The sequence below is a fragment of the Nerophis lumbriciformis genome, linkage group LG25 (genome assembly GCF_033978685.3).
Source record: "Nerophis lumbriciformis linkage group LG25, RoL_Nlum_v2.1, whole genome shotgun sequence".
Classification (NCBI taxonomy): domain Eukaryota; kingdom Metazoa; phylum Chordata; class Actinopteri; order Syngnathiformes; family Syngnathidae; genus Nerophis; species Nerophis lumbriciformis.
In genome coordinates this window covers 41,657,729-41,684,518 of record NC_084572.2, presented here as the reverse complement: position 1 = coordinate 41,684,518, position 26,790 = coordinate 41,657,729, and the positions used below count along the sequence as shown (strand labels likewise).

General features: G+C 35.3%; 1 protein-coding gene across 4 annotated transcripts in view; it reads left to right on the top strand.

Moving 5' to 3' along the window:
• apbb2b (amyloid beta (A4) precursor protein-binding, family B, member 2b) overlaps positions 1-26,790 on the top strand; it is a 301,890-nt gene that overhangs the window by 48,602 nt on the left and 226,498 nt on the right. For 2 of the 4 annotated variants that reach the window (XM_061984439.2, XM_061984437.2), the window contains exon 1: positions 16,066-16,354. The exons of the other annotated variants lie outside the window; for them this stretch is intronic. The gene's annotated coding sequence lies outside the window, so the exon portion shown is untranslated. Of the gene's footprint in view, positions 1-16,065; positions 16,355-26,790 lie in introns of those variants that run through there. 4 annotated transcript variants of the gene reach the window in all.

The following is a 26,790-nucleotide window of genomic DNA, read 5'->3' as shown; positions in this document are numbered from 1 at the left end:
AAACTTGACAAAAGTATTGGGACACTTGACTACAACTTGACATAAATATTGGGACACTTCGGATTACCACTGGACAAAAGTATTGGGACACTTAGGACTAAAACTGGACAAAAGTATTGGGACACTTAGGACTACCACTGGACACAAGTATTGGGACACTTACACTGGACAAAAGTATTTGGACACTTGGGACTAAAACTTGACAAAAGTATTGGGACACTTAGGACTACAACTTGACAAAAGTTTTGGGCCACTTGGGACTGAAACTTGACAAAAGTATTGGGACACTTGACTACAACTTGACATAAATATTGGGACACTTCGGATTACCACTGGACAAAAGTATTGGGACACTTAGGACTAAAACTGGACAAAAGTATTGGGACACTTAGGACTAAAACTGGACAAAAGTATTGGGACACTTAGGACTACCACTGGACACAAGTATTGGGACACTTACACTGGACAAAAGTATTTGGACACATGGGACTACAACTTGACAAAAGTTTTGGGCCACTTGGGACTGAAACTTGACAAAAGTATTGGGACACTTGACTACAACTTGACATAAATATTGGGACACTTCGGATTACCACTGGACAAAAGTATTGGGACACTTAGGACTAAAACTGGACAAAAGTATTGGGACACTTAGGACTACCACTGGACACAAGTATTGGGACACTTACCCTGGACAAAAGTATTGGGACACTTAGGACTACAACTTGACAAAAGTATTGGGACACTTAGGACTAGCACCTGCCAAATACGCAGGCCCGACCAATGCTGCTTGCAGCTTTAATTTATATTGCTTTTAGTCTTTTCTACCTGCATTGTCCTTTCCATCTTTTCCATCATTGTAACTGAGCTACTGTGTGGAACAATTTCCCTTGTGGATCATTAAAGTTTGTCTAAGTCTAAGTCTAAGTCTACCTCCAAGAATGGAATGAAATGGTGTGGTGCACAAAGATTGGCAATCTATGGACCTTAACCCCCTCCCAGAGAACTACAGAACACGACTCCGGCATCTGTTGAAAGTCCTCCCAGAAAAGTGAAAGCCGGTCTTGGATGTTTTCGCTTCAAGCGTCGAGTCATAATAACAAACTCCGCCTGAGGTCGGTTTGTTGTCATGTTGACTGTCGTTTGCCAGGAGGTCCTAACATGCAACCAGAGCCTGGACTGACTTCTTGTCCTGTGACTTTTTTTTTTGCTAAGCTTAAATCTGTTTCTACCGCCGAGTTCCACAGAAGGAGGGAGGGACTTCCTTTGTGTGTTTACTTCTTCCCCTCACCCTCCGGAAAGGGGCTGACGCAGGGAGCGCAGACCCCAGAAGGCTAGTAGTGAACAGTTTGCTGGCTTGTTTACTAAAACTATCTTTTAGCTTGGGTTTCGTTTGTATTCCAGAACGATCCGGTACCCCCAACAACTTCCTGTGTTGATTGACACGACTCATACGTGCCTAGTCGGGGTTAAAATGTCACTCACAGGTGGTAACCCCACCACTAATTCCCCCGTGTTAAACCATTATTTTCATGCCCCCCGGTCATCCCGAAAAGAAAAAAGACATGCCTAAGATTCTTTGGCACGCCCTGAAAATTCCTGCTTTTCTTTTCCTTTGCGGTCATTTTCCCTGCCAGCCTTCCTTCGGCCCACGGAGAAACCACACCAGTGGACGTGGAATGTATGCAATTACACAAGTGTCACTTTTCAGCTTGATTATACAAGTCCAAGTTATTTTGGTGTTTCCTTCGCGCCACAAGGCATAGTATATGTGTGTGTGTGTGTGTGTGTGTGTGTGTGTGTGTGTGTGTGTGTGTGTGTGTAACATTGCATCTAATAGACATTTGCACCCCTGCTGGTCAAAATGAGGGTGGTCCCAAAAAGGAGGGATTTTTCACATTGATTGTGTGTCGCTTTTAAAAGGGTCAACATATGAAATAACAAGTGTGTGTAAGAAATTGAAATGAGCCAAAATTAATTAAAAGATTAAAATAAAAATAAATATGTATATAGAGACATACTGTAATAACTTGAAGTAGATAATGAAGATTAAAAACCAATTACAAACAAAAAATTACAATTAAAAAATGAACTAAAATCAGTCTTTTTCTCACAGTGTCGACTTTTTTCTTATAGATGTGGGAACAATCTCTCATATTATTTCTGTTTCTGTAATATTGCAATTTTTTCCCGTAAAATTATGACTTTTTTATGCAAAATTATTACTTTTTAATGCAAAATGGTGACATTTGTCATATACAATTCTGACTTTTATCACAATATTGCCGATTTTTTTGTTGTTCTTGTAAAACAGTGACATTTTGCCTAGTAAAATTCCGATTACTATTATAATATTGCCAACATTTTAAGCTTTTCTTGTAAAATTGCGACTGTTACTGCGTAAAATTCCAACTTTTATCATAATATTGCACACATTTTCAGATTTTCTTGTAAAATTTTATGACTTTTATTATAATACTGCCAAAATTCAAAGTTTTTCTTGTGAAATTGTGACCTTTTTCTTGTGAAATTCCAACTCATTTTTCACAAGAAGCTTTTTTATATGTGCATAGTATGTATATATTATTAATGTTGTAAATACACTTCTTTATATATCTAGAAAGGCTGGTCCTAAAGAGGGAGGCATTTTTCTCAGGTCTCAAGAAGGTGACAAATACAAGATTTTGTGTGTGTGTGTGTGTGTGTGTGTGTGTGTGTGTGTGTGTGTGTGTGTGTGTGTGTGTGTGTGTGTGTGTGTGTGTGTGTAACATTGCATCTAATAGACATTTGCACCCCTGCTGGTCAAAATGAGGGTGGTCCCAAAAAGGAGGGATTTTTCACATTGACTGTGTGTCGCTTTTAAAAGTGCTCCCCCTCTGGTCAACATATGAAATAACAAGTGTGTGTAAGAAATTGAAATGAGCCAAAATTAATTAAAAGATTAAAATAAAATAAATATGTATATAGAGACATACTGTAATAACTTGAAGTAGATAATGAAGATTAAAAACCAATTACAAACAAAAAATTACAATAAAAAAAAAAGAACTAAAATCAGTCTTTTTCTCAGTGTCGACTTTTTTCTTATAGATTTGGGAACAATCTCTCATATTATTTCTGTTTCTGTAATATTGCAATATTTTCTCGTAAAATTATGACTTTTTTATGTAAAATTATTACTTTTTAATGCAAAATGGTGACATTTGTCATATAAAATTCTGACTTTTATCACAATATTGCCGATTTTTTTGTTGTTCTTGTAAAACAGTGACATTTTGCCTAGTAAAATTCCGATTACTATTATAATATTGCCAACATTTTAAGCTTTTCTTGTAAAATTGCGACTGTTACTGCGTAAAATTCCAACTTTTATCATAATATTGCACACATTTTCAGATTTTCTTGTAAAATTTTATGACTTTTATTATAATACTGCCAAAATTCTAAGTTTTTCTTGTGAAATTGTGACTTTTTTCTTGTGAAATTCCAACTCATTTTTCACAACAAGCTTTTTTATTTGTGCATAGTATGTATATATTATTAATGTTGTAAATACACTTCTTTATATATCAAGAAAGGCTGGTCCTAAAGAGGTAGGCATTTTTCTCAGGTCTCAAGAAGGTGACAAATACAAGATTGCGTGTGTGTGTGTGTGCGTGTGTGTGTGTGTGTGTGTGTGTGTGTGTGTGTGTGTGTGTGTAACATTGCATCTAATAGACATTTGCACCCCTGCTGGTCAAAATGAGGGTGGTCCCAAAAAGGAGGGATTTTTCACATTGACTGTGTGTCGCTTTTAAAAGTGCTCCCCCCTCTGGTCAACATATGAAATAACAAGTGTGTGTAAGAAATTGAAATGAGCCAAAATTAATTAAAAGATTAAAATAAAATAAATATGTATATAGAGACATACTGTAATAACTTGAAGTAGATAATGAAGATTAAAAACCAATTACAAACAAAAAATTACAATTAAAAAATGAACTAAAATCAGTCTTTTTCTCACAGTGTCGACTTTTTTCTTATAGATTTGGGAACAATCTCTCATATTATTTCTGTTTCTGTAATATTGCAATTTTTTCCCGTAAAATTATGACTTTTTTATGCAAAATTATTACTTTTTAATGCAAAATGGTGACATTTGTCATATAAAATTCTGACTTTTATCACAATATTGCCGATTTTTTTGTTGTTCTTGTAAAACAGTGACATTTTGCCTAGTAAAATTCCGATTACTATTATAATATTGCCAACATTTTAAGCTTTTCTTGTAAAATTGCGACTGTTACTGCGTAAAATTCCAACTTTTATCATAATATTGCACACATTTTCAGATTTTCTTGTAAAATTTTATGACTTTTATTATAATACTGCCAAAATTCTAAGTTTTTCTTGTGAAATTGTGACCTTTTTCTTGTGAAATTCCAACTCATTTTTCACAAGAAGCTTTTTTATATGTGCATAGTATGTATATATTATTAATGTTGTAAATACACTTCTTTATATATCTAGAAAGGCTGGTCCTAAAGAGGTAGGCATTTTTCTCAGGTCTCAAGAAGGTGACAAATACAAGATTGCGTGTGTGTGTGTGTGTGTGTGTGTGTGTGTGTGTGTGTGTGTGTGTGTGTGTGTGTGTGTGTGTGTGTGTGTGTGTGTGTGTGTGTGACATTGCATCTAATAGAGAATGTCTCATTTGCACCCCTGCTGGTCAAAATGAGGGTGGTCCCAAAAAGGAGGGATTTTTCACATTGACTGTGTGTCGCTTTTAAAAGTGCTCCCCCTCTGGTCAACATATGAAATAACAAGTGTGTGTAAGAAATTGAAATGAGCCAAAATTAATTAAAAGATTAAAATAAAATAAATATGTATATAGAGACATACTGTAATAACTTGAAGTAGACAATGAAGATTAAAAACCAATTACAAACAAAAAATTACAATTAAAAAAATGAACTAAAATCAGTCTTTTTCTCAGTGTTGACTTTTTTCTTATAGATTTGGGAACCATCTCTCATATTATTTCTGTTTCTGTAATATTGCAATATTTTTCGTAAAATTATGACTTTTTTTATGTAAAATTATTACTTTTTAATGCAAAATGGTGACATTTGTCATATAAAATTCTGACTTTTATCACAATATTGCCAATTTTTTTGTTGTTCTTGTAAAACAGTGACATTTTTTGAGTAAAATGATGACTTTTGTCATCATTTTGCCTAGTAAAATTCCGATTACTATTATAATATTGCCAACATTTTAAGCTTTTCTTGTAAAATTGCGACTGTTACTGCGTAAAATTCCAACTTTTATCATATTATTGCACACATTTTCAGATTTTCTTGTAAAATGTTGGTAAAATTACGACTTTTATTATAATACTGCCAAAATTCTAAGTTTTTCTTGTGAAATTGTGACCTTTTTCTTGTGAAATTCCAACTCATTTTTCACAAGAAGCTTTTTTATATGTGCATAGTATGTATATATTATTAATGTTGTAAATACACTTCTTTATATATCTAGAAAGGCTGGTCCTAAAGAGGTAGGCATTTTTCTCAGGTCTCAAGAAGGTGACAAATACAAGATTGTGTGTGTGTGTGTGTGTGTGTGTGTGTGTGTGTGTGTGTGTGTGTGTGTGTGTGTGTGTGTGTGTGTAACATTGCATCTAATAGAGAATGTCTCATTTGCACCCCTGCTGGTCAAAATGAGGGTGGTCCCAAAAAGGAGGGATTTTTCACATTGACTGTGTGTCGCTTTTAAAAGTGCTCCCCCTCTGGTCAACATATGAAATAACAAGTGTGTGTAAGAAATTGAAATGAGCCCCCTTTGGCCAAAATTAATTAAAAGATTAAAATAAAATAAATATGTATATAGAGACATACTGTAATAACTTGAAGTAAATAATGAAGATTAAAAAACAATTACAAACAAAAAAATTACAATTAAAAAAAAAAGAACTAAAATCAGTCTTTTTCTCACAGTGTCGACTTTTTCCTATAGATTTGGGAACAATCTCTCATATTATTTCTGTTTCTGTAATATTGTAATTTTTTCTCGTAAAATGATTACTTTTTTTTAATGTAAAATTATTACTTTTTAATGCCAAATGGTGACATTTGTCATATAAAATTCTGACTTTTATCACAATATTGCCAATTTTTTTGTTTTTCTTGTAAAACAGTGACATTTTTGGAGTAAAATGATGACTTTTGTCATCATTTTGCCTAGTAAAATTCCGATTACTATTATAATATTGCCAACATTTTAAGCTTTTCTTGTAAAATTGCGACTGTTACCGCGTAAAATTACAACCTTTATCATGATATTGCACACATTTTCAGATTTTCTTGTAAAATTTTGGTAAAATGATGACTTTTATTATAATACTGCCAAAATTCTAAGTTTTTCTTGTGAAATTGTGACCTTTTTCTTGTGAAATTCCAACTCATTTTTCACAAGAAGCTTTTTTATATGTGCATAGTATGTATATATTATTAATGTTGTAAATACACTTCTTTATATATCTAGAAAGGCTGGTCCTAAAGAGGGAGGCATTTTTCTCAGGTCTCAAGAAGGTGACAAATACAAGATTGTGTGTGTGTGTGTGTGTGTGTGTGTGTGTGTGTGTGTGTGTGTGTGTGTGTGTGTGTTGTGTTTTATTTACTTAAGTTTGCTTGTTTAGGCTTCAAGCTCGGTCATAGCGCCATTTTGTCTTTTGTTATTTCCTTTGAATGAATCTTTAAGGACACATTGTTGACTTGCCTCTTTGTACTGTTTGTTTATTCGCTGATTAGTTTCTATCCAGGACAAACACCAGCCATGACGTCACTGACCAGCATCGATAGAAAGTTAGGGAATGGTACATTTTTCATGGTACCCAATCAATGCCGGTACCAATTTTCGGCACTTCTGTGTGTCTTTGTGTGTTATAGGGATGTACGGTATACCAGTATTAGTACCACGATACTAATGACATTGTGACATTGCTGGTTTTAGGAGCAGAGGAGCATGTTGGGCAGCGCACACACACATAGTACTTACCAGCAGCCACAGCGTGTAGACAGAAAAGGGAGAATGGACGCATTTTGGTGTAAAAAGTAAAGATAAAGAAGTGATCCCCCATTATAATTATATTATCTGCATGTGTCACTAGATCGGCGACAAACACTGAAACAGCCTCAGGAAGAGCTGCTTTAAGACATGGATAGCTAGCTAGCAGCTAACGTCCATCTGCAGTGTTTTAGCTACTTCTAAATCACTAATTCTGGCCTCCATGGCGACAAATAAAGTACGTTTCTTACAAGTATCATTATCACTGGAGGAATAGCTAAATATGCTTCACTACACACCGTAGGAGGATACAATAGCTCACCGGCGTTACAATGTAAACAAATGCCATGGGTGGATCTACACCTGACATCCACTGTAATGATACCAAGTACAGGAGCGTATGTAGTCGATACTACTATGATTACATGGATAGTTTTTAGCATCACAAAATTATTTTTCGTTTAAAAAAAAATGACATTATGTTTATAAAGTCAGTAAATACGTCCCTGGTCTAATGAGGACTTTGAATATGACCAATGTATGATCCTGTAACTACTTGGTATCAGATCCATACCTAAATGTGTGGTATCATCCAAAACTAATGTCAAGTATCAAAGAAGAGAAGAATAAGTGATTATTACATTTGAACAGAAGTGTAGATAGAACATGTTAAAAACAGAAAACAGAACGACACCTACCCTTTACATCAGAATATCTTAAATATATTATTATTGGTTTATTAGGTATTATATTTTATTGTATGATCCTGTAACTACTTGGTATCGGATCCATACCTAAATGTGTGGTATCATCCAAAACTAATGTCAAGTATGAAAGAAGAGAAGAATAAGTGATTATTACATTTGAACAGAAGTGTAGATAGAACATGTTAAAACAGAAAATAAGCAGATATTAACAGTAAATGAACAAGTAGGTTAATGATATTTTTTTTTACAGTTTGTCCCTCATAATGTGTACAAAATAATAGGTGTATAAATGACACAATATGTTACTGCATACGACTAATTAGGAGTCTTTGTTTGTTTACTTACTACTAAAAGACACATTTTTTTAAGGACTAAATGACAATAATAAACATGTTTCATGTACACTAACATTTTTTGTTCAAATAAAGACAATAAGGAACATTTTTTTTGTGGTCCCCTTTATTTAGAAAAGTATCAAAGTAATGAAATACATTTTGGTACCGGTACCAAAATATTGGTATAGGGTACATGTAAATGAAGAGGGGCCCCACAGAGCTCTGAGACAAAAAAAAAATCCATAAATGATCCGCACAGTTTTATAAGCCGCAGGGTTCAAAGCGTAGGGAGAAAAAAAAGAGGCTTACAGGTAAAAGCCAGTAAATTAGAATATTTTGAAAAACTTGATTTATTTCAGTAATTGCATTCAAAAGGTGTAACTTGTACATTATATTTATTCATTGCACACAGACTGATGCATTCAAATGTTTATTTCATTTAATTTTGATGATTTGAAGTGGCAACAAATGAAAATCCAAAATTCCGTGTGTCACAAAATTAGAATATTACTTAAGGCTAATACAAAAAAGGGATTTTTAGAAATGTTGGCCAACTGAAAAGTATGAAAATGAAAAATATGAGCATGTACAATACTCAATACTTGGTTGGAGCTCCTTTTGCCTCAATTACTGCGTTAATGCGGCGTGGCATGGAGTCCATGAGTTTCTGGCACTGCTCAGGTGTTATGAGAGCCCAGGTTGCTCTGATAGTGGCCTTCAACTCTTCTGCGTTTTTGGGTCTGGCATTCTGCATCTTCCTTTTCACAGATTTTCTATGGGGCTAAGGTCAGGGGAGTTGGCGGGCCAATTTAGAACAGAAATACCATGGTCCGTAAACCAGGCACGGGTAGATTTTGCGCTGTGTGCAGGCGCCAAGTCCTGTTGGAACTTGAAATCTCCATCTCCATAGAGCAGGTCAGCAGCAGGAAGCATGAAGTGCTCTAAAACTTGCTGGTAGACGGCTGCGTTGACCCTGGATCTCAGGAAACAGAGTGGACCGACACCAGCAGATGACATGGCACCCCAAACCATCACCCAACCATGCAAATTTTGCATTTCCTTTGGAAATCGAGGTCCCAGAGTCTGGAGGAAGACAGGAGAGGCACAGGATCCACGTTGCCTGAAGTCTAGTGTAAAGTTTCCACCATCAGTGATGGTTTGGGGTGCCATGTCATCTGCTGGTGTCGGTCCACTCTGTTTCCTGAGATCCAGGGTCAACGCAGCCGTCTACCAGCAAGTTTTAGAGCACTTCATGCTTCCTGCTGCTGACCTGCTCTATGGAGATGGAGATTTCAAGTTCCAACAGGACTTGGCGCCTGCACACAGCGCAAAATCTACCCGTGCCTGGTTTACGGACCATGGTATTTCTGTTCTAAATTGGCCCGCCAACTCCCCTGACCTTAGCCCCATAGAAAATCTGTGGGGTATTGTGAAAAGGAAGATGCAGAATGCCAGACCCAAAAACGCAGAAGAGTTGAAGGCCACTATCAGAGCAACCTGGGCTCTCATAACACCTGAGCAGTGCCAGAAACTCATGGACTCCATGCCACGCCGCATTAACGCAGTAATTGAGGCAAAAGGAGCTCCAACCAAGTATTGAGTATTGTACATGCTCATATTTGTCATTTTCATACTTTTCAGTTGGCCAACATTTCTAAAAATCCCTTTTTTGTATTAGCCTTAAGTAATATTCTAATTTTGTGACACACGGAATTTTGGATTTTCATTTGTTGCCACTTCAAATCATCAAAATTAAATGAAATAAACATTTGAATGCATCAGTCTGTGTGCAATGAATAAATATAATGTACAAGTTACACCTTTTGAATGCAATTACTGAAATAAATCAAGTTTTTCAAAATATTCTAATTTACTGGCTTTTACCTGTACAGTTTGGAATTAGCGGTAGTTGCCTCACTCCAAGTAAATGTAAGAGGGCCCAAGAGAGCTCTGAGACGATGTTATCTTTCTCCGCACGTTCACATCCTAATCCAGAAGTTAGAAAAACAGCCATTTAATTTCTCTCTGCACGACTCGCCTGCACACAAATCCTTCCAACTACTTTCTTTTTTCCTCCATCTTCTCCTCGAGCAGATGGGCTTTGTCACGTTGGTGTGTGTGTGGGGGGGGGGGGGGGGGGGCTGGGGGGGTGTCAGTGGCAGACGCCGGACTGTAAATCTAGGTTGTAGAAAGAAACGCTTGTTGTTTTTTATGAGACTTTACAGACCTTCTTCACTTTTAATGGCAAAGCAAAGCAATTCTGTTGCAGACGAGTCACAAAGGGAAGCAGTTTTAGGCTTTGGGGGGGACTAGAATGATGAGGAACCTTTAGTCTTTGGGGGGACTGGAATGATGAGGAACCTTTAGTCTTGGGGGGACTGGAATGACAAGACATCTTTAGTCTTTGGGGGGACTAGAATGATGAGAAACCTTTAGTCTTTGGGGGAGACTAGAATGATGAGGAACCTTTAGGCTTTGGGGGGGACTAGAATGATGAGGAACCTTTAGTCTTTGGGGGGGGGGACTGGGATGACGAGGAACCTTTAGTCTTTAGGGAGACTGGAATGACGAGGAACCTTTACTCTTTGGGGGGACTGGAATGATGATAAACCTTTAGTCTTTGGGGGGACTGGAATAACGAGGAACCTTTAGTCTTTGGGGGGGACTGGAATGACAAGAAATCTTTAGTCTTTGGGGGTACTAGAATGACAAGAAACATTTAGTCTTTGGGGAAACTAGTATGACAAGAAACCTTTAGTCTTGGGGGGAACTAGAATAACAAGAAACCTTCAGTCTTTGGGGGTACTAGAATGAGAAGAAACCTTTAGTCATTGGGGGGACTGGAATGACGAGGAACCTTTAGTCTTTGGGGGAGACTGGAATGACGAGAAACCTTCAGTGTTGGAAGGGACTAGAATGACGAGGAACCTTTAGTTTTTGGGGGAACTGGGCTAGCAAGAAATCTTTAGTCTTTGGGGGGACTGGAATGACGAGAAACCTTCAGTCTTGGGGGGACTGGAATGACGAGGAAACTATAGTCTTTGGGGGAACTGGGATGAAAAGAAAACTTTCGTCTTTGGGGGGACTGGGATGACAAGGAACCTTTAGTCTTTGGGGGTGGGACTAGAATGACGAGGAACCTTCAGTTTTTGGAGGGACTAGAATGACGAGTAACCTTTAGTCTTTGAGAGAACTGGGATGATGAGAAACCTTTAGTCTTTGGGGGGACTGGGATGACGAGGAACCTTTACTCTTTGGGGGGACTGGAATAACGAGGAACCTTTAGTCTTTGGGGGGACCGGAATGATGAGAAACCTTTAGTCTTTGGGGGGACTGGAATAACGAGGAACCTTTAGTCTTTGGGGAGACTGGAATGATGAGGAACCTTTAGTCTTTGGGGGCCTGGAATGATGAGAAACCTTTAGTCTTTGGGGGGACTGGAATGACAAGTGACCTTTTGAACTGAGATGACGAGAAACCTTCAGTCTTGGGTGGACTGGAATGACGAGGAACCTTCAGTCTTGGGTGGACTGGAATGATGAGGAACTTTTAGTTTTTGGGGGGACTGGGATGACAAGAAAGCTTTATTCTTTGTGGTGACTGGAATGACGAGAAACCTTGAGTCTTGGGGGGACTGAAATGACGAGGAACCTTCAGTCTTTGGAGGGACTGGAAGAACGAGGAACCTTTAGTCTTTGGGGGGACTGGAATGACGAGAAACCTTTAGTCTTTGGGAGGGACTAGAATGACAGGAAACCTTTAGTCTTTGGGGGGACTAGAATGACGAGAAACCTTTAGTCTTTGGGGGGACTGGAATGACGAGAAACCTTTAGTCTTTGGGGGGGACTAGAATGACGAGAAACCTTTAGTCTTTGGGGGGACTGGAATGATGAGGAACCTTTAGTCTTTGGGGGGACTGGAATGACGAGAAACCTTTAGTCTTTGGGGGGACTGGAATGACGAGAAACCTTTAGTCTTTGGGAGGGACTAGAATGACAGGAAACCTTTAGTCTTTGGGGGGACTAGAATGACGAGAAACCTTTAGTCTTTGGGGGGACTGGAATGACGAGAAACCTTTAGTCTTTGGGGGGGACTAGAATGACAAGAAATCTTTAGTCTTTGGGGGGACTAGAATGATGAGAAACCTTTAGTCTTTGGGGGGGACTAGAATGATGAGGAACCTTTAGTCTTGGGGGGGCTGGAATGACAAGAAATCTTTAGTCTTTGGGGGGACTAGAATGATGAGAAACCTTTAGTCTTTGGGGGGGACTAGAATGATGAGGAACCATTAGTCTTTCGGGGAGACTAGAATGACGAGAAACCTTTAGTCTTTGGGGGGACTAGAATGACAAGAAACCTTTAGTCTTGGGGGGACTGGAATGACAAGAAATCTTTAGTCTTTGGGGGGACTGGAATGATGAGGAACCTTTAGTCTTGGGGGGACTGGAATGACAAGAAATCTTTAGTCTTTGGGGGGACTAGAATGATGAGAAACCTTTAGTCTTTGGGGGGGACTAGAATGATGAGGAACCTTTAGGCTTTGGGGGGGACTAGAATAATGAGAAACCTTTAGTCTTTGGGGGGACTGGAATGATGAGGAACCTTTAGTCTTGGGGGGACTAGAATGATGAGAAACCTTTAGTCTTTGGGGGGGACTAGAATGATGAGGAACCTTTAGTCTTTCGGGGAGACTAGAATGACGAGAAACCTTTAGTCTTTGGGGGGACTGGAATGATGAGGAACCTTTAGTCTTTGGGGGACTGGAATGACAAGAAATCTTTAGTCTTTGGTGGGACTAGAATGATGAGAAACCTTTAGTCTATGGGGGGGGACTAGAATGATGAGGAACCATTAGTCTTTCGGGGAGACTAGAATGACGAGAAACCTTTAGTCTTTGGGGGGACTAGAATGACAAGAAACCTTTAGTCTTGGGGGGACTGGAATGACAAGAAATCTTTAGTCTTTGGGGGGACTAGAATGATGAGAAACCTTTAGTCTTTGGGGGGGACTAGAATGATGAGGACCCTTTAGTCTTTGGGGGGGACTAGAATGATGACGAACCTTTAGGCTTTGGGGGGGACTAGAATGATGAGGAACCTTTAGGCTTTGGGGGGTACTAGAATGATGACGAACCTTTAGTCTTTGGGGGGGACTAGAATGATGAGGAACCTTTAGGCTTTGGGGGGGGGGACTAGAATGATGAGGCACCTTTAGGCTTTGGGGGGGACTAGAATGATGAGGAACCTTTAGGCTTTGGGGGGGACTAGAATGATGACGAACCTTTAGGCTTTGGGGGGGACTAGAATGATGAGGAACCTTTAGGCTTTGGGGGGTACTAGAATGATGACGAACCTTTAGTCTTTGGGGGGGACTAGAATGATGACGAACCTTTAATCTTTGGGGGGGGGACTAGAATGATGAGGAACCTTTAGGCTCTGGGGAGACTAGAATGACGAGGAACCTTTAGTCTTTGGGGGGGGGACTAGAATGACGAGAAACCTTCAGTCTTTGGGGAAACTGGTATGACAAGAAACCTTTAGTCTTGGGGGGAACTAGAATGAGAAGAAACCTTTAGTCATTGGGGGGACTGGAATGACGAGGAACCTTTAGTCTTTGGGGGCGACTGGAATGACGAGGAATCTTCAGTCTTTGGGGGAACTGAGATGACGAGAAACCTTTAGTCTTGGGGGGACTGGAATGACGAGGAACCTTTAGTTTTTGGGGAAACTGGGATGACAAGAAATCTTTAGTCTTTGGGGGGACTGGAATGACGAGAAACCTTCAGTCTTGGGGGGGACTAGATTGACGAGGAACCTTTAGTTTTTGGGGGAACTGGGATGACAAGAAATCTTTAGTCTTTGGGGGGACTGGAATGACGAGAAACCTTCAGTCTTGGGGGGGACTAGATTGACGAGGAACCTTTAGTTTTTGGGGGAACTGGGATAGCAAGAAATCTTTAGTCTTTGGGGGGACTAGAATGACGAGGAACCTTCAGTCTTTGGAGGGACTAGAATGACGAGTAACCTTTAGTCTTTGAGAGAACTGGGATGATGACAAACCTTTAGTCTTTGGGGGGATTGGGATGACGAGGAACCTTTAGTCTTTAGGGAGACTGGAATGACGAGGAACCTTTACTCTTTGGGGGGACTGTAATGATGAGAAACCTTTAGTCTTTGGGGGGACTGGAATAGCGAGGAACCTTTAGTCTTTGGGGGGACTGGAATGATGAGAAACCTTTAGTCATTGGGGGGACTGGAATAACGAGGAACCTTTAGTCTTTCGGGGGGACTGGGATGAAGAGGAACCTTTAGTCTTTGGGGGACTAAAATGAAGAGGAAACTTTAGTCTTTGGGGGGGACTGGGATGACGAGGAACCTTTAGTCTTTAGGGAGACTGGAATGACGAGGAACCTTTACTCTTTGGGGGGACTGTAATGATGAGAAACCTTTAGTCTTTGGGGGGACTGGAAGAACGAGGAACCTTTAGTCTTTGGGGGGACTGGAATAGCGAGGAACCTTTAGTCTTTGGGGGGACTGGAATGATGAGAAACCTTTAGTCATTGGGGGGACTGGAATAACGAGGAACCTTTAGTCTTTCGGGGGGACTGGGATGAAGAGGAACCTTTAGTCTTTGGGGGACTAAAATGAAGAGGAACCTTTAGTCTTTGGGGGGGACTGGGATGACGAGGAACCTTTAGTCTTTAGGGAGACTGGAATGACGAGGAACCTTTACTCTTTGGGGGGACTGTAATGATGAGAAACCTTTAGTCTTTGGGGGGACTGGAAGAACGAGGAACCTTTAGTCTTTGGGGGGACTGGAATAGCGAGGAACCTTTAGTCTTTGGGGGGACTGGAATGATGAGAAACCTTTAGTCATTGGGGGGACTGGAATAACGAGGAACCTTTAGTCTTTCGGGGGGACTGGGATGAAGAGGAACCTTTAGTCTTTGGGGGACTAAAATGAAGAGGAACCTTTAGTCTTTGGGGGGGACTGGGATGACGAGGAACCTTTAGTCTTTAGGGAGACTGGAATGACGAGGAACCTTTACTCTTTGGGGGGACTGGAATGACAAGTGACCTTTAGAACTGAGATGACGAGAAACCTTCAGTCTTGGGTAGACTGGAATGACGAGGAACCTTCAGTCTTGGGGGGACTGGGATGACGAGGAACCTTTAGTTTTGGGGGGCACTGGGATGACAAGAAATCTTTAGTCTTTGTGGGGACTGGAATGACGAGAAACCTTCAGTCTTGGGGGGGACTGGAATGACGAGGAACCTTTAGTTTTTGGAGAAACTGGGATGACAAGAAAACTTTAGTCTTTAGGTAGACTGGAATGATGAGTAACCGTTAGTCTTTGGGGGCACTGGGATGATGAGGAACCTTTAGTCTTTGGGGGGACTAGAATGACGAGGAACCTTCAGTCTTTGGAGGGACTAGAATGACGAGGAACCTTCAGTCTTTGGAGGGACTAGAATGACGAGTAACGATTTAGTCTTTGAGAGAACTGGGATGACGAGGAACCTTTAGTCTTTAGGGAGACTGGAATGACGAGGAACCTTTAGTCTTTGGAAGGACTAGAATGATGAGGAACCTTTAGTCTTTGGGGGGAATGGAATGACAAGGGACCTTTTGAACTGAGATGACGAGAAACCTTTAGTCTTGGGGGTACTGGGATGACGAGAAACCTTTAGTCTTTGAGAGAACTGGGATGACGAGAAAGCTGTAGTCTTAAGGGGAACTAGAATGACGAGTGGTCTGCAACAATGAACGTTGCCTCGCTGGGGTCAACGTCAGCAGTTACACATGTAAGAAGAAACATGGTGGGGGGGGGGTGAGTTGCAGCTGTTTCCCCCCCCACCCCCACCCCCGACTAGCACACGCACAAACAACAGCAGACACTCGTGAGCTTGGTGGTGAGGTCAGAAGTCACCCACACATCCGAGGTCTTGTTACCGCCCCCTCCCCTCCCCCCCGGACTTCCCCCCTGGTGTTTGCAAGCCTGGTGTGTGTTGGCGTGCCAGTGGTTCCTGCCCACAGTCTGGCCTTGTCATTACACCCAGACCCAATGGAAGTCCACAGCACAGACCACTTGGACTAGTCTGAAGTCAGAGTTCCACTTCTACTGCACAACTGTTGCTCCACCCGACTTCTGGATTCTTCTTTTTTCTCTTTCTTCATTTTGGGTTGTTTTTAAAGGCTGGAGTCATGATGTGGAAAACTGCTTCCACTTCACCTCACAGCACTCAGGGTTTGGATCTCCACCACAAAGTATGTGAGCCTTCAATTCAAATTGTTTACCCCGATTTTTCGGACTATAAGGCGCACTTCAAATCCTTTCAATTTGAAGTGGCGTTAGCTTTGACTTTAATTGTAAAATGGCATATTCTTTCTTGGAAAATTTTTACTTACAAGAAAAATTCATATATATATATATATATATATATATATATATATATATATATATATATATATATATATATATATATATATATACATGTGTATGTATATATATATATATGTATATATATATATATATATATACATATATATATATATGTGTGTATGTGTATGTATGTATGTATGTATGTATGTGTGTATGCATGCATGCATGTATGTACGCATGCATGTATGTTCACTTATATAATCATCTCTTTTTTGGCAATATATTTACACAAAATTTGTATTCCTTGTATTCTTTTTTTACCTTGAAAATCATGTTTGAACTTAAAAAATTGTTTAAAATTTTTTAATTTTTTTTTAACTTTAAAAAAAAAAAAATTAAATGTTTTAAAAAAATTTAAAATTTTATTAAATGTTTTAATTTTTTTAAAATTTGTAATTATTTTTTAAATTTAAAAATGTTTTTTTTTTAATTTTTTTTTTAAAATTTTAATTAAATTTTTTTTATTTTTTTTTATTTTTTATTTTTTTAAATTTTTTTTAATTTTTTAAAAACTTTTTTAAACGTTTTTTTTAACTTTAAAAAAAAAAAATTAAACTTTTTTTAACTTTTTAAAAAATGTTTTACCCTAACCCTAACCCTAATCTTAACCCTAGCCCTAACCCTAACCCTAATTCTAACCCTAACCCTAACCCTAATCTTAACCCTAACCCTAACCCTAACCCTAATCCTAACCCTAACCCTAACTCTAACCCTAACCCAAAAAAAAAGTAAATTGTTTTAAATTGTTTTAAATTGTTTAAAAAAATTTTTTTTTTTTAAATAAAAAAAAATTAAAAAAAATTAAAAAAAATTAAAAAAAATTAAAAAAAATTAAAAAAAATTAAAAAAAATTAAAAAAAATTAAAAAAAATTAAAAAAAATTAAAAAATTTTAAAAAAAATTAAATAAAATTAAATAAAATTAAAAAAAATTAAAAAAAATTAAAAAAAAATTACATTTTTTAAAAAAAAGTTTAATTTAAAAATTAATTATAATTTTTTAAATTTAAAAACATTTAAAAAATTTTTTAAAATAATTGAAAATCATTTTTTACCTTGAAAATCATTTTTTTTACCTTGAAAATCATTTTTAACCTTGAAAAATAAATTTTACCTTGAAAATTTTTTTTACCTTGCAAATTATTTTTTACCTTGAAAAAAAATGTTTACCTTGAAAAATTTTTTTACCTTGAAAATCATTTGTTTACCTTGAAGATCTTTTTTTTTTTAATATTTAAAATTTTTTTTTTAAATTTCTTTTAAATTTAAAAAAAAAAAATTATTATTTATTTATTTATTTATTTATTTATTTATTTATTTATTTTTTTTAAAAATGTAAAAAAAATTTTAATTTTTTTTAACATTTTTAACTTTTTAAAATTAAAAAAAATTTTTTTTACTAACCCTAACCCTAATCTTAACCCTAACCCTAACCCTAATCTTAACCCTAACTCTAATCCTAACCCTAACCCTAACCCTAAAAAAAAAATGTTAGTTGTTAAAATTGTTTAAAAAAATTTTAATTTTTAAAAATTAAAAAAAATTAAAAAAAATTAAAAAAAATTAAAAAAAATTAAAAAAAATTAAAAAAAATTAAAAAAAATTTAAAAAAATTAAATTTTTTTTAATTTTTTTTAATGTTATGTTCAGCTTTCCTATTGAGGGGGAACCAGAAGGTGGGGCTAGGCCCCGGCCCTTTGGGAAGTCCTCGACAAATCACAGCAGAGGGAGGGCGGAGTCAACAGCGGGATGCTGGAAATGCAAGGAAGCAATGCCAATCTACAAATCTGTGCTCGTAATGGTGTGGATCTGCTCAGTAGAAGTCCAAACATGCCACACAAAGAGCCTAAAATGAGTATTTCAGGTACTTTGTAGCATTACATCAATCTGTCAAGATCTTCGAAGACATTTAAAGCCCCCGGGGTGTTTTCATAGTTTGTTCTAGCGAGCGACGGCTTCTCTGATGGTGTGGACAAGACCAGGTCACTGTACTCCTTGTCTCCTCACATATTAACTCTTAGTGCTCACAGCTACACACCACACATGGATCAGCAACATGCTTATAGCAGTGGTCACCAACCACAGGTGCCGGTGCCGGTGCCGGAGCCAGGGCCGGTACCGGTCCGTGACGCATTTGCTACCGGGCCGCACAGAAACATGAATTCATTATAAACGACCGCATTTTCTCCCAATTAATTTCCACCTGTCCCACTAAACACACCAATAATATTGTTAATATTACAACTCCTTTGTTATAGTACATTAATAAACACACCAATATTATTGTTAATGGATGTATGTATACAACTCCCAAAACCAGTGTAGTTGGCACGTTGTGTAAAGAATACAGCATTTTTATCAGTGTGTTACATGGCCTTTCCTTTAAACAACACTCAGTAAAGGTTTGGGAACTGAGGAGACACATTTTTGAAGTGGAATTCTTTCCCATTCTTGCTTGATGTACAGCTTAAGTTGTTCAACAGTCTCCCTTCTCATATTTTAGCCTTCACACATTTTCAATGTCTGGACTACAGGCCAGTCTAGTACCCGCACTCTTTTACTATGAAGCCACGCAGTTGTAACACGTGGCTTGGTATTGTCTTGCTGAAATAAGCATAAGGTTTTTTTTTTTTTTCAAGGTTAAAAATGATTTTCAAGGTAAAAAAAAAATTTCAAGGTAAATTTTTTTTTTTCAAGGTAAAAAATGATTTTCAAGAAAAAAAATGATTTTCAACGTAAAAAATGATTTTCAAGGTAAAAACATTTTTTAAGGTAAAAAATGATTTTCAAGGAAAAAAATGATTTTCAAGGTAAAAAAATTTTTTTAAGGTAAAAAATGATTTTCAAGGTAAAAAAAAATGTTCAAGGTAAATTTTTTTTCAAGGTTAAAAATGATTTTCAAGGTAAAAAAAAAATTTCAAGGTAAAATTAAAAAAAAAAAATGTATGGTAAAAAATGATTTTCAAGGTAAAAAAAATGATTTTCACGGTAAAAAAAAAATTTTCAGGTAAAAAATGATTTTCAAAGTAAAAAAAAGATTTTCAAGGTAAAAAAAGATTTTTAAGGTAAAAAATGATTTTCAAGGAAAAAAATTATTTTCAAGGTAAAAAAAATTTTTTAAGTTAAAAAATGATTTTCAAGGTAAAAAAAAAATTTCAAGGTAAATTTTTTTTTCAAGGTTAAAAATTATTTTCAAGGTAAAAAAAAAATTTCAAGGTAAAATTAAAAAAAAAAAAAGTATGGTAAAAGATGATTTTCAAGGTAAAAAAAATGATTTTCACGGTAAAAAAAAAAATTTTCAGGTAAGAAATGATTTTCAAAGTAAAAAAAAAGATTTTCAAGGTAAAAAAAAAGATTTTTAAGGTAAAAAATGATTTTCAAGGAAAAAAATGATTTTCAAGGTAAAAAATGATTTTCAAGGTAAAAAAAAATTTTTAAGGTAAAAAATTATTTTCAAGGTAAAAATTTTTTTTTAAGGTAAAAAATGATTTTCAAGGTAAAAAAAAATTTTCAAGGTACATTTTTTTTTCAAGGTTAAATGATTTTCAAGGTAAACAAAAAATTTCAAGGTGAAATTTAAAAAAAAAAAAGTATGGTAAAAAATGATTTTCAAGGTAAAAAAAATGATTTTCACGGTAAAAAAAAAATTTTCAGGTAAAAAATGATTTTCAAAGTAAAAAAAAGATTTTCAAGGTAAAAAAAGATTTTCAAGGTAAAAATTTTTTTTAAGGTTGCTTGGATAACAACATATGTTGCTCCAAAAGCTGTATGTACCTTTCAGCATTAATGGCGCCTTCACAGATGTGTAAGTTACCCATGTCTTGGCCACTAATACACCCCCATACCATCACACATGCTGCCTTTTACACTTTCACCCTAGAACAGTCCCCATGGTTCTTTTCCTCTTTGTTCCGACGTCCACATTTCAAAAACAATTTGAAATGTGGACTCGTCAGACCACAGAACACTTTTCCACTTTGCATCAGTCCATCTGGGTGTTGTTGATAAATGGCTTTGGCTTTGCATAGTAGAGTTTTAACTTGCACTTACAGATGTAGCGACCAACTGTAGTTACTGACAGTGGTTTTCTGAAGTGTTCCTGAGCCCATGTGGTGATATCCTTTACACACCGATGTGGCTTATTGATGCAGTGCCGCCTGAGGGATCCAAGGTGCGTAATATCATGGCTTACGTGCAGTGATTTCTACAGATTCTCTCAACCTTTTGATGATATTACGGAGCGTAGATGGTAAATTCCTTGCAATAGCTGCTTGAGAAATGTTGTTCTTAAACAATTTGCTCAGGCATTTGTTGACAAAGTGGTGACCCTCGCCCCCGTCCTTGTTTGTGAATGACTGCGCATTTCATGCTTTTATACGCAATCATGGCACCCACCTGTTCCCAATTAGCCTGTTCACCTGTGGGATGTTCCAAATAAGTCTTTGATGAGCATTCCTCAACTTTATCACTCTTTTTTGCCACTTGTGCCAGCTTTTTTGAAACATGTTGCAGGCATCAAATTCCAAATGAGCGAATATTTGCAAAAAATACCAAAGTTTCTCAGTGTGAACATGAAATATCTTGTCTTTGCAGTCTATTCAATTGAATATAAGTTGAAAAGGATTCTCTTTTTATTTACCATTTACACAACGTGACAACTTCACTAGTTTTGGGGTTTGTAATATTTAAAGATATAACTTTTTGTCAACTTTGTATTAAAGGCGACATTGTTGTTGATATACGATACCAAGTATTGGCCGATACCGATATTAATCTGATATGATATCAGTACAAATGATATTGTACATGCTTTTATTTTGTAGTGTGGAATGTTGGAAAATACTCGATCATGTGAAACTACTCAAAACTATGGAAGCCCGTTTCTGCCACTAAACATAAAATAATTATGGAAGAATAAAGATTAAAAAAATCTAAATTGTGAGATTAAAAATCATAATTATTAGGGGAAACAAGTTGAAATTGTTAGATAAGAAAGTCGAAATTATGAGATAAAATGTCATAATTATGGGATAAAAAGTCGAAATTATGAAAATAGTCATAGTTATGAGATAACAAAATCAAAATTACAAGATAAAAACTCCCAATTATGAGATATAAAGTCATAATTATGAGGGGGGATCATTTTGAAATTATGAGAAAATTGATATGAGATTAAATGTCATAATAATGAGGTAAAAATATCAAAATTCTGAGATAAACTATCAGATTTATGAGATAAAAAAAAAAATCTAAATTATAAAATAAAAAGTCATGATTATGAGATAAAAAGTCGAAATTATGGGCTATGAAAGTCAACATTATGAGATAAAAAAATTAAAATTCCAAGATAAAAAAATTGCAATTATGGGATAAAAAAATGGAGATTATGAAACATGTTGCAGGCATCAAATTCCAAACGAGCTAATATTTGCAAAAAATAATAAAGTTTCTCAGTGTGAACATGAAATATCTTGTCTTTGCAGTCTATTCAATTGAATATAAGTTGAAAAGGATTCTCTTTTTATTGACCATTTACACAACCTGACAACTTCACTAGTTTTGGGGTTTGTAATATTTAAAGATATAACTTTTTGTCAACTTTGTATTAAAGGCGACATTGTTATTGTTATACGATACCGAGTATTGGCCGATACCGATATTAATCTGATATGATATCAGTACAAATGATATTGTACATGCTTTTATTTTGTAGTGTGGAATGTTGGAAAATACTCGATCATGTGAAACTACTCAAAACTATGGAAGCCCGTTTCTGCCACTAAACATAAAATAATTATTGAAGAATAAAGATAAAAAAAATCTAAATTGTGAGATTAAAAATCATAATTATTAGGGGAAACAAGTTGAAATTGTTAGATAAGAAAGTCGAAATTATGAGATAAAATGTCATAATTATGGGATAAAAAGTCGAAATTATGAAAATAGTCATAGTTATGAGATAACAAAATCAAAATTACAAGATAAAAACTCCCAATTATGAGATATAAAGTCATAATTATGAGGGGGGATCATTTTGAAATGATGAGAAAATTGATATTATGAGATTAAATGTCATAATAATGAGGTAAAAATATCAAAATTCTGGGATAAACTATCAAATTTATGAGATAAAAAAAAATCTAAATTATAAAATAAAAAGTCATGATTATGAGATAAAAAGTCGAAATTATGGGCTATGAAAGTCAACATTATGAGATAAAAAAATTAAAATTCCAAGATAAAAAAATTGCAATTATGGGATAAAAAAATGGAGATTATGAAACATGTTGCAGGCATCAAATTCCAAATGAGCTAATATTTGCAAAAAATAATAAAGTTTCTCAGTGTGAACATGAAATATCTTGTCTTTGCAGTCTATTCAATTGAATATAAGTTGAAAAGGATTCTCTTTTTATTTACCATTTACACAACCTGACAACTTCACTAGTTTTGGGGTTTGTAATATTTAAAGATATAACTTTTTGTCAACTTTGTATTAAAGGCGACATTGTTATTGTTATACGATACCAAGTATTGGCCGATACCGATATTAATCTGATATGATATCAGTACAAATGATATTGTACATGCTTTTATTTTGTAGTGTGGAATGTTAGAAAATACTCGATCATGTGAAACTACTCAAAACTATGGAAGCCCGTTTCTGCCACTAAACATAAAATAATTATGGAAGAATAAAGATAAAAAAATCTAAATTGTGAGATTAAAAATCATAATTATTAGGGGAAACAAGTTCAAATTGTTGGATAAGAAAGTCGAAATTATGAGATAAAATGTCATAATTATGGGATAAAAAGTCGAAATTATGAAAATAGTCATAGTTATGAGATAACAAAATCAAAATTACAAGATAAAAACTCCCAATTATGACATATAAAGTCATAATTATGAGGGGGGGTAATTTTGAAATTATGAGAAAATTGATATTATGAGATTAAATGTCATAATAATGAGGTAAAAATATCAAAATTCTGGGATAAACTATCAAATTTATGAGATTAAAAGTCATAGTTATGAGATAAAAAAAAAAAATCTAAATTATAAAATAAAAAGTCATGATTATGAGATAAAAAGTCGAAATTATGGGCTATGAAAGTCAACATTATGAGATAAAAAAAATTAAAATTCCAAGATAAAAAATTGGAGATTATGAAACATGTTGCAGGCATCAAATTCCAAATGAGCTAATATTTACAAAAAATAATAAAGTTTCTCAGTGTGAACATGAAATATCTTGTCTTTGCAGTCTATTCAATTGAATATAAGTTGAAAAGGATTCTCTTTTTATTTACCATTTACACAACCTGACAACTTCACTGCTTTTGGAGTTTGTAATATTTAAAGATATAACTTTTTGTCAACTTTGTATTAAAGGCGACATTGTTATTGTTATACGATACCAAGTATTGGCCGATACCGATATTAATCTGATATGATATCAGTACAAATGATATTGTACATGCTTTTATTTTGTAGTGTGGAATGTTAGAAAATACTCGATCATGTGAAACTACTCAAAACTATGGAAGCCCGTTTCTGCCACTAAACATAAAATAATTATTGAAGAATAAAGATAAAAAAATCTAAATTGTGAGATTAAAAATCATAATTATTAGGGGAAACAAGTTGAAATTATTAGATAAGAAAGTCGAAATTATGAGATAAAATGTCATGATTATGGGATAAAAAGTCGAAATTATGAAAATAGTCATAGTTATGAGATAACAAAATCAAAATTACAAGATAAAAACTCCCAATTATGAGATATAAAGTCATAATTATGAGGGGGGGGGGGGGTAATTTTGAAATTATGAGAAAATTGATATTATGAGATTAAATGTCATAATAATGAGGTAAAAATATCAAAATTCTGAGATAAACTATCAAATTTATGAGATAAAAAAAAAAATCTAAATTATAAAATAAAAAGTCATGATTATGAGATAAAAAGTCGAAATTATGGGCTATGAAAGTCAACATTATGAGATAAAAAAAATTAAAATTCCAAGATAAAAAATTGCAATTATTGGATAAAAAAATGGAGATTATGAAACATGTTGCAGGCATCAAATTCCAAACGAGCTAATATTTGCAAAAAATAATAAAGTTTGTCAGTGTGAACATGAAATATCTTGTCTTTGCAGTCTATTCAATTGAATATAAGTTGAAAAGGATTCTCTTTTTATTTACCATTTACACAACGTGCCAACTTCACTAGTTTTTGGGGTTTTTAATATTCATGTTTAAATAACTTTTACTGCAAATGAATATTGGCTCCAAATATCAGTTGACTCAGGCCCGGCCCTAACCAATCTGGCGCCCTAGGCAAGATTTTAGGTGGCGCCCCCCCACATCGGCAGTGAAGTGTATATACTCACAAGAACCCGAATAGCTTTGTCTTTGACCCTTTTTTTTTTACTTACAACTATACCTAATATATAAAGGGGTGGAAAAGTGATGATTACCTGCAGGGCAAACATTAGCTAACCAGAAGGCAATAACAATGTAAACAAAAAACACCTGCTTAAAAGATCTAATACAAACATTTATATGCACGTACAACACTTAGAACTTTTAGCATATCAGTATGTGGAATTAAATGATGGAATGGATTAAGTAAAGAAGTTAAAAATTGTACTGATATGATCCAGTTTAAGAGGTTGTTCAAAATAATAATGCTTACAGAGTACAAAGAAGAAGAATTATGAGAAATACTTTCAACCTTATTGAAAATAAGATATTCTTCATCTCAGTATGTTAATAATGACTGAATTAATTAATTAATTACATATTACAAAACTGTTGTATACTAATTCATAGATGTTATTTTATTATATAGAAAGGTCAGTAAATGATTCTATATATTTGTAAACGCTTTGAAGTGGGAAAGAGGTAGGATTAAATAAGCTTTGCTTCTTCCTACTCCTTTTCGGGGCATGATGTCAAATGAAATGATATGAAATTGTGTGATGTATTATGATGTAAGTGTGTTCATGTTCCAAATAAAGTAAAGAAAGAAAGAAATGTCCCTGAGGAATGTAAGGTGGGAGTACTGTAATTACCTAACGTTACATTATTATTTTCCATAACAATTTAGCCCCCTCCACAATTTTAACCTGACGTTAAAACAGAACTAGCTATTTATTGATTAGCAATTGCCGAATCATGTAACATTAGCTTAATGCTAAAAAGCCAGGTTACTATCACATTCTGTAACAGACAAATCATTTCATGTAGGCTAACGTTACCTACCTGCTACCTCTGTCTTTTTCTCGTTTCTACTCCTCTTCTTTTCTCTTTTTTCTTCCCTGGGTTAGGGTTAGGGTTAGGATTAGGGTTAGGGTTAAGATTAGGGTTAGGGTTAGGGTTAAGATTAGGGTTAGGGTTAGTAAAAAAAAATAATTTAATTTTAAAAAGTTAAAAATGTTAAAAAAAATTAAAAAAATTAAAAAAAAAATTAAAAAATTAAAAAAAAAAAAAACAAAAACAAAAAAAACAATAAATAAATAAATAAAATAAATAATAATAATAATTAAAAAAAAATTAAAAATTTAAAAGAAATTTTAAAAAATGTTTTTAAATATTAAAAAAAAAAGGATCTTCAAGGTAAACAAATGATTTTCAAGGTAAAAAAATTTTTCAAGGTAAACATTTTTTTTCAAGGTAAAAAATAATTTTCAAGGTAAAAAAAATTTTCAAGGTAACATTTTTTTTTCAAGGTTAAAAATGATTTTCAAGGTAAAAAAAACGGCCAAAACTGTCAGGTTAGGGTTAGGGTTAGGGTTAGGGGTTAGGGTTAGGGTTAGGGTTCCCTAACCCTAACCCTAACCCTAACCCTAACCCCTAACCCTAACCCTAACCCTAACCTGACAGTTTTGGCCGTTTTGACATCTTGTGTTGATTTTTTGATGTGGTGACGTCCAAAAAGAGTCATGATACGGGAAGGGAGGGGGCGCACCGTGCGGGGGGAGGAGGGGGGGGGGGGCGTAATGTTGTAACAAATAATATTTCTATTAAATAGGCTTTACTTTGCATTTTAATTAACGTGGGATTATTTTTTGTATTTAGAAATAATAGTACCAACTTCTTTTTTTTTTTTTTTTCTCTCCAACATTTGTGGCACTGGCGTGGCGCCCCCTGATGGACGGCCGCCCTTAGCATTTGCCTATACGGCCTATGCCACGGGCCGGCCCTGAGTTGACTACTAATAATCCGCCCTGAAAAGAACCTAATTGCTATCG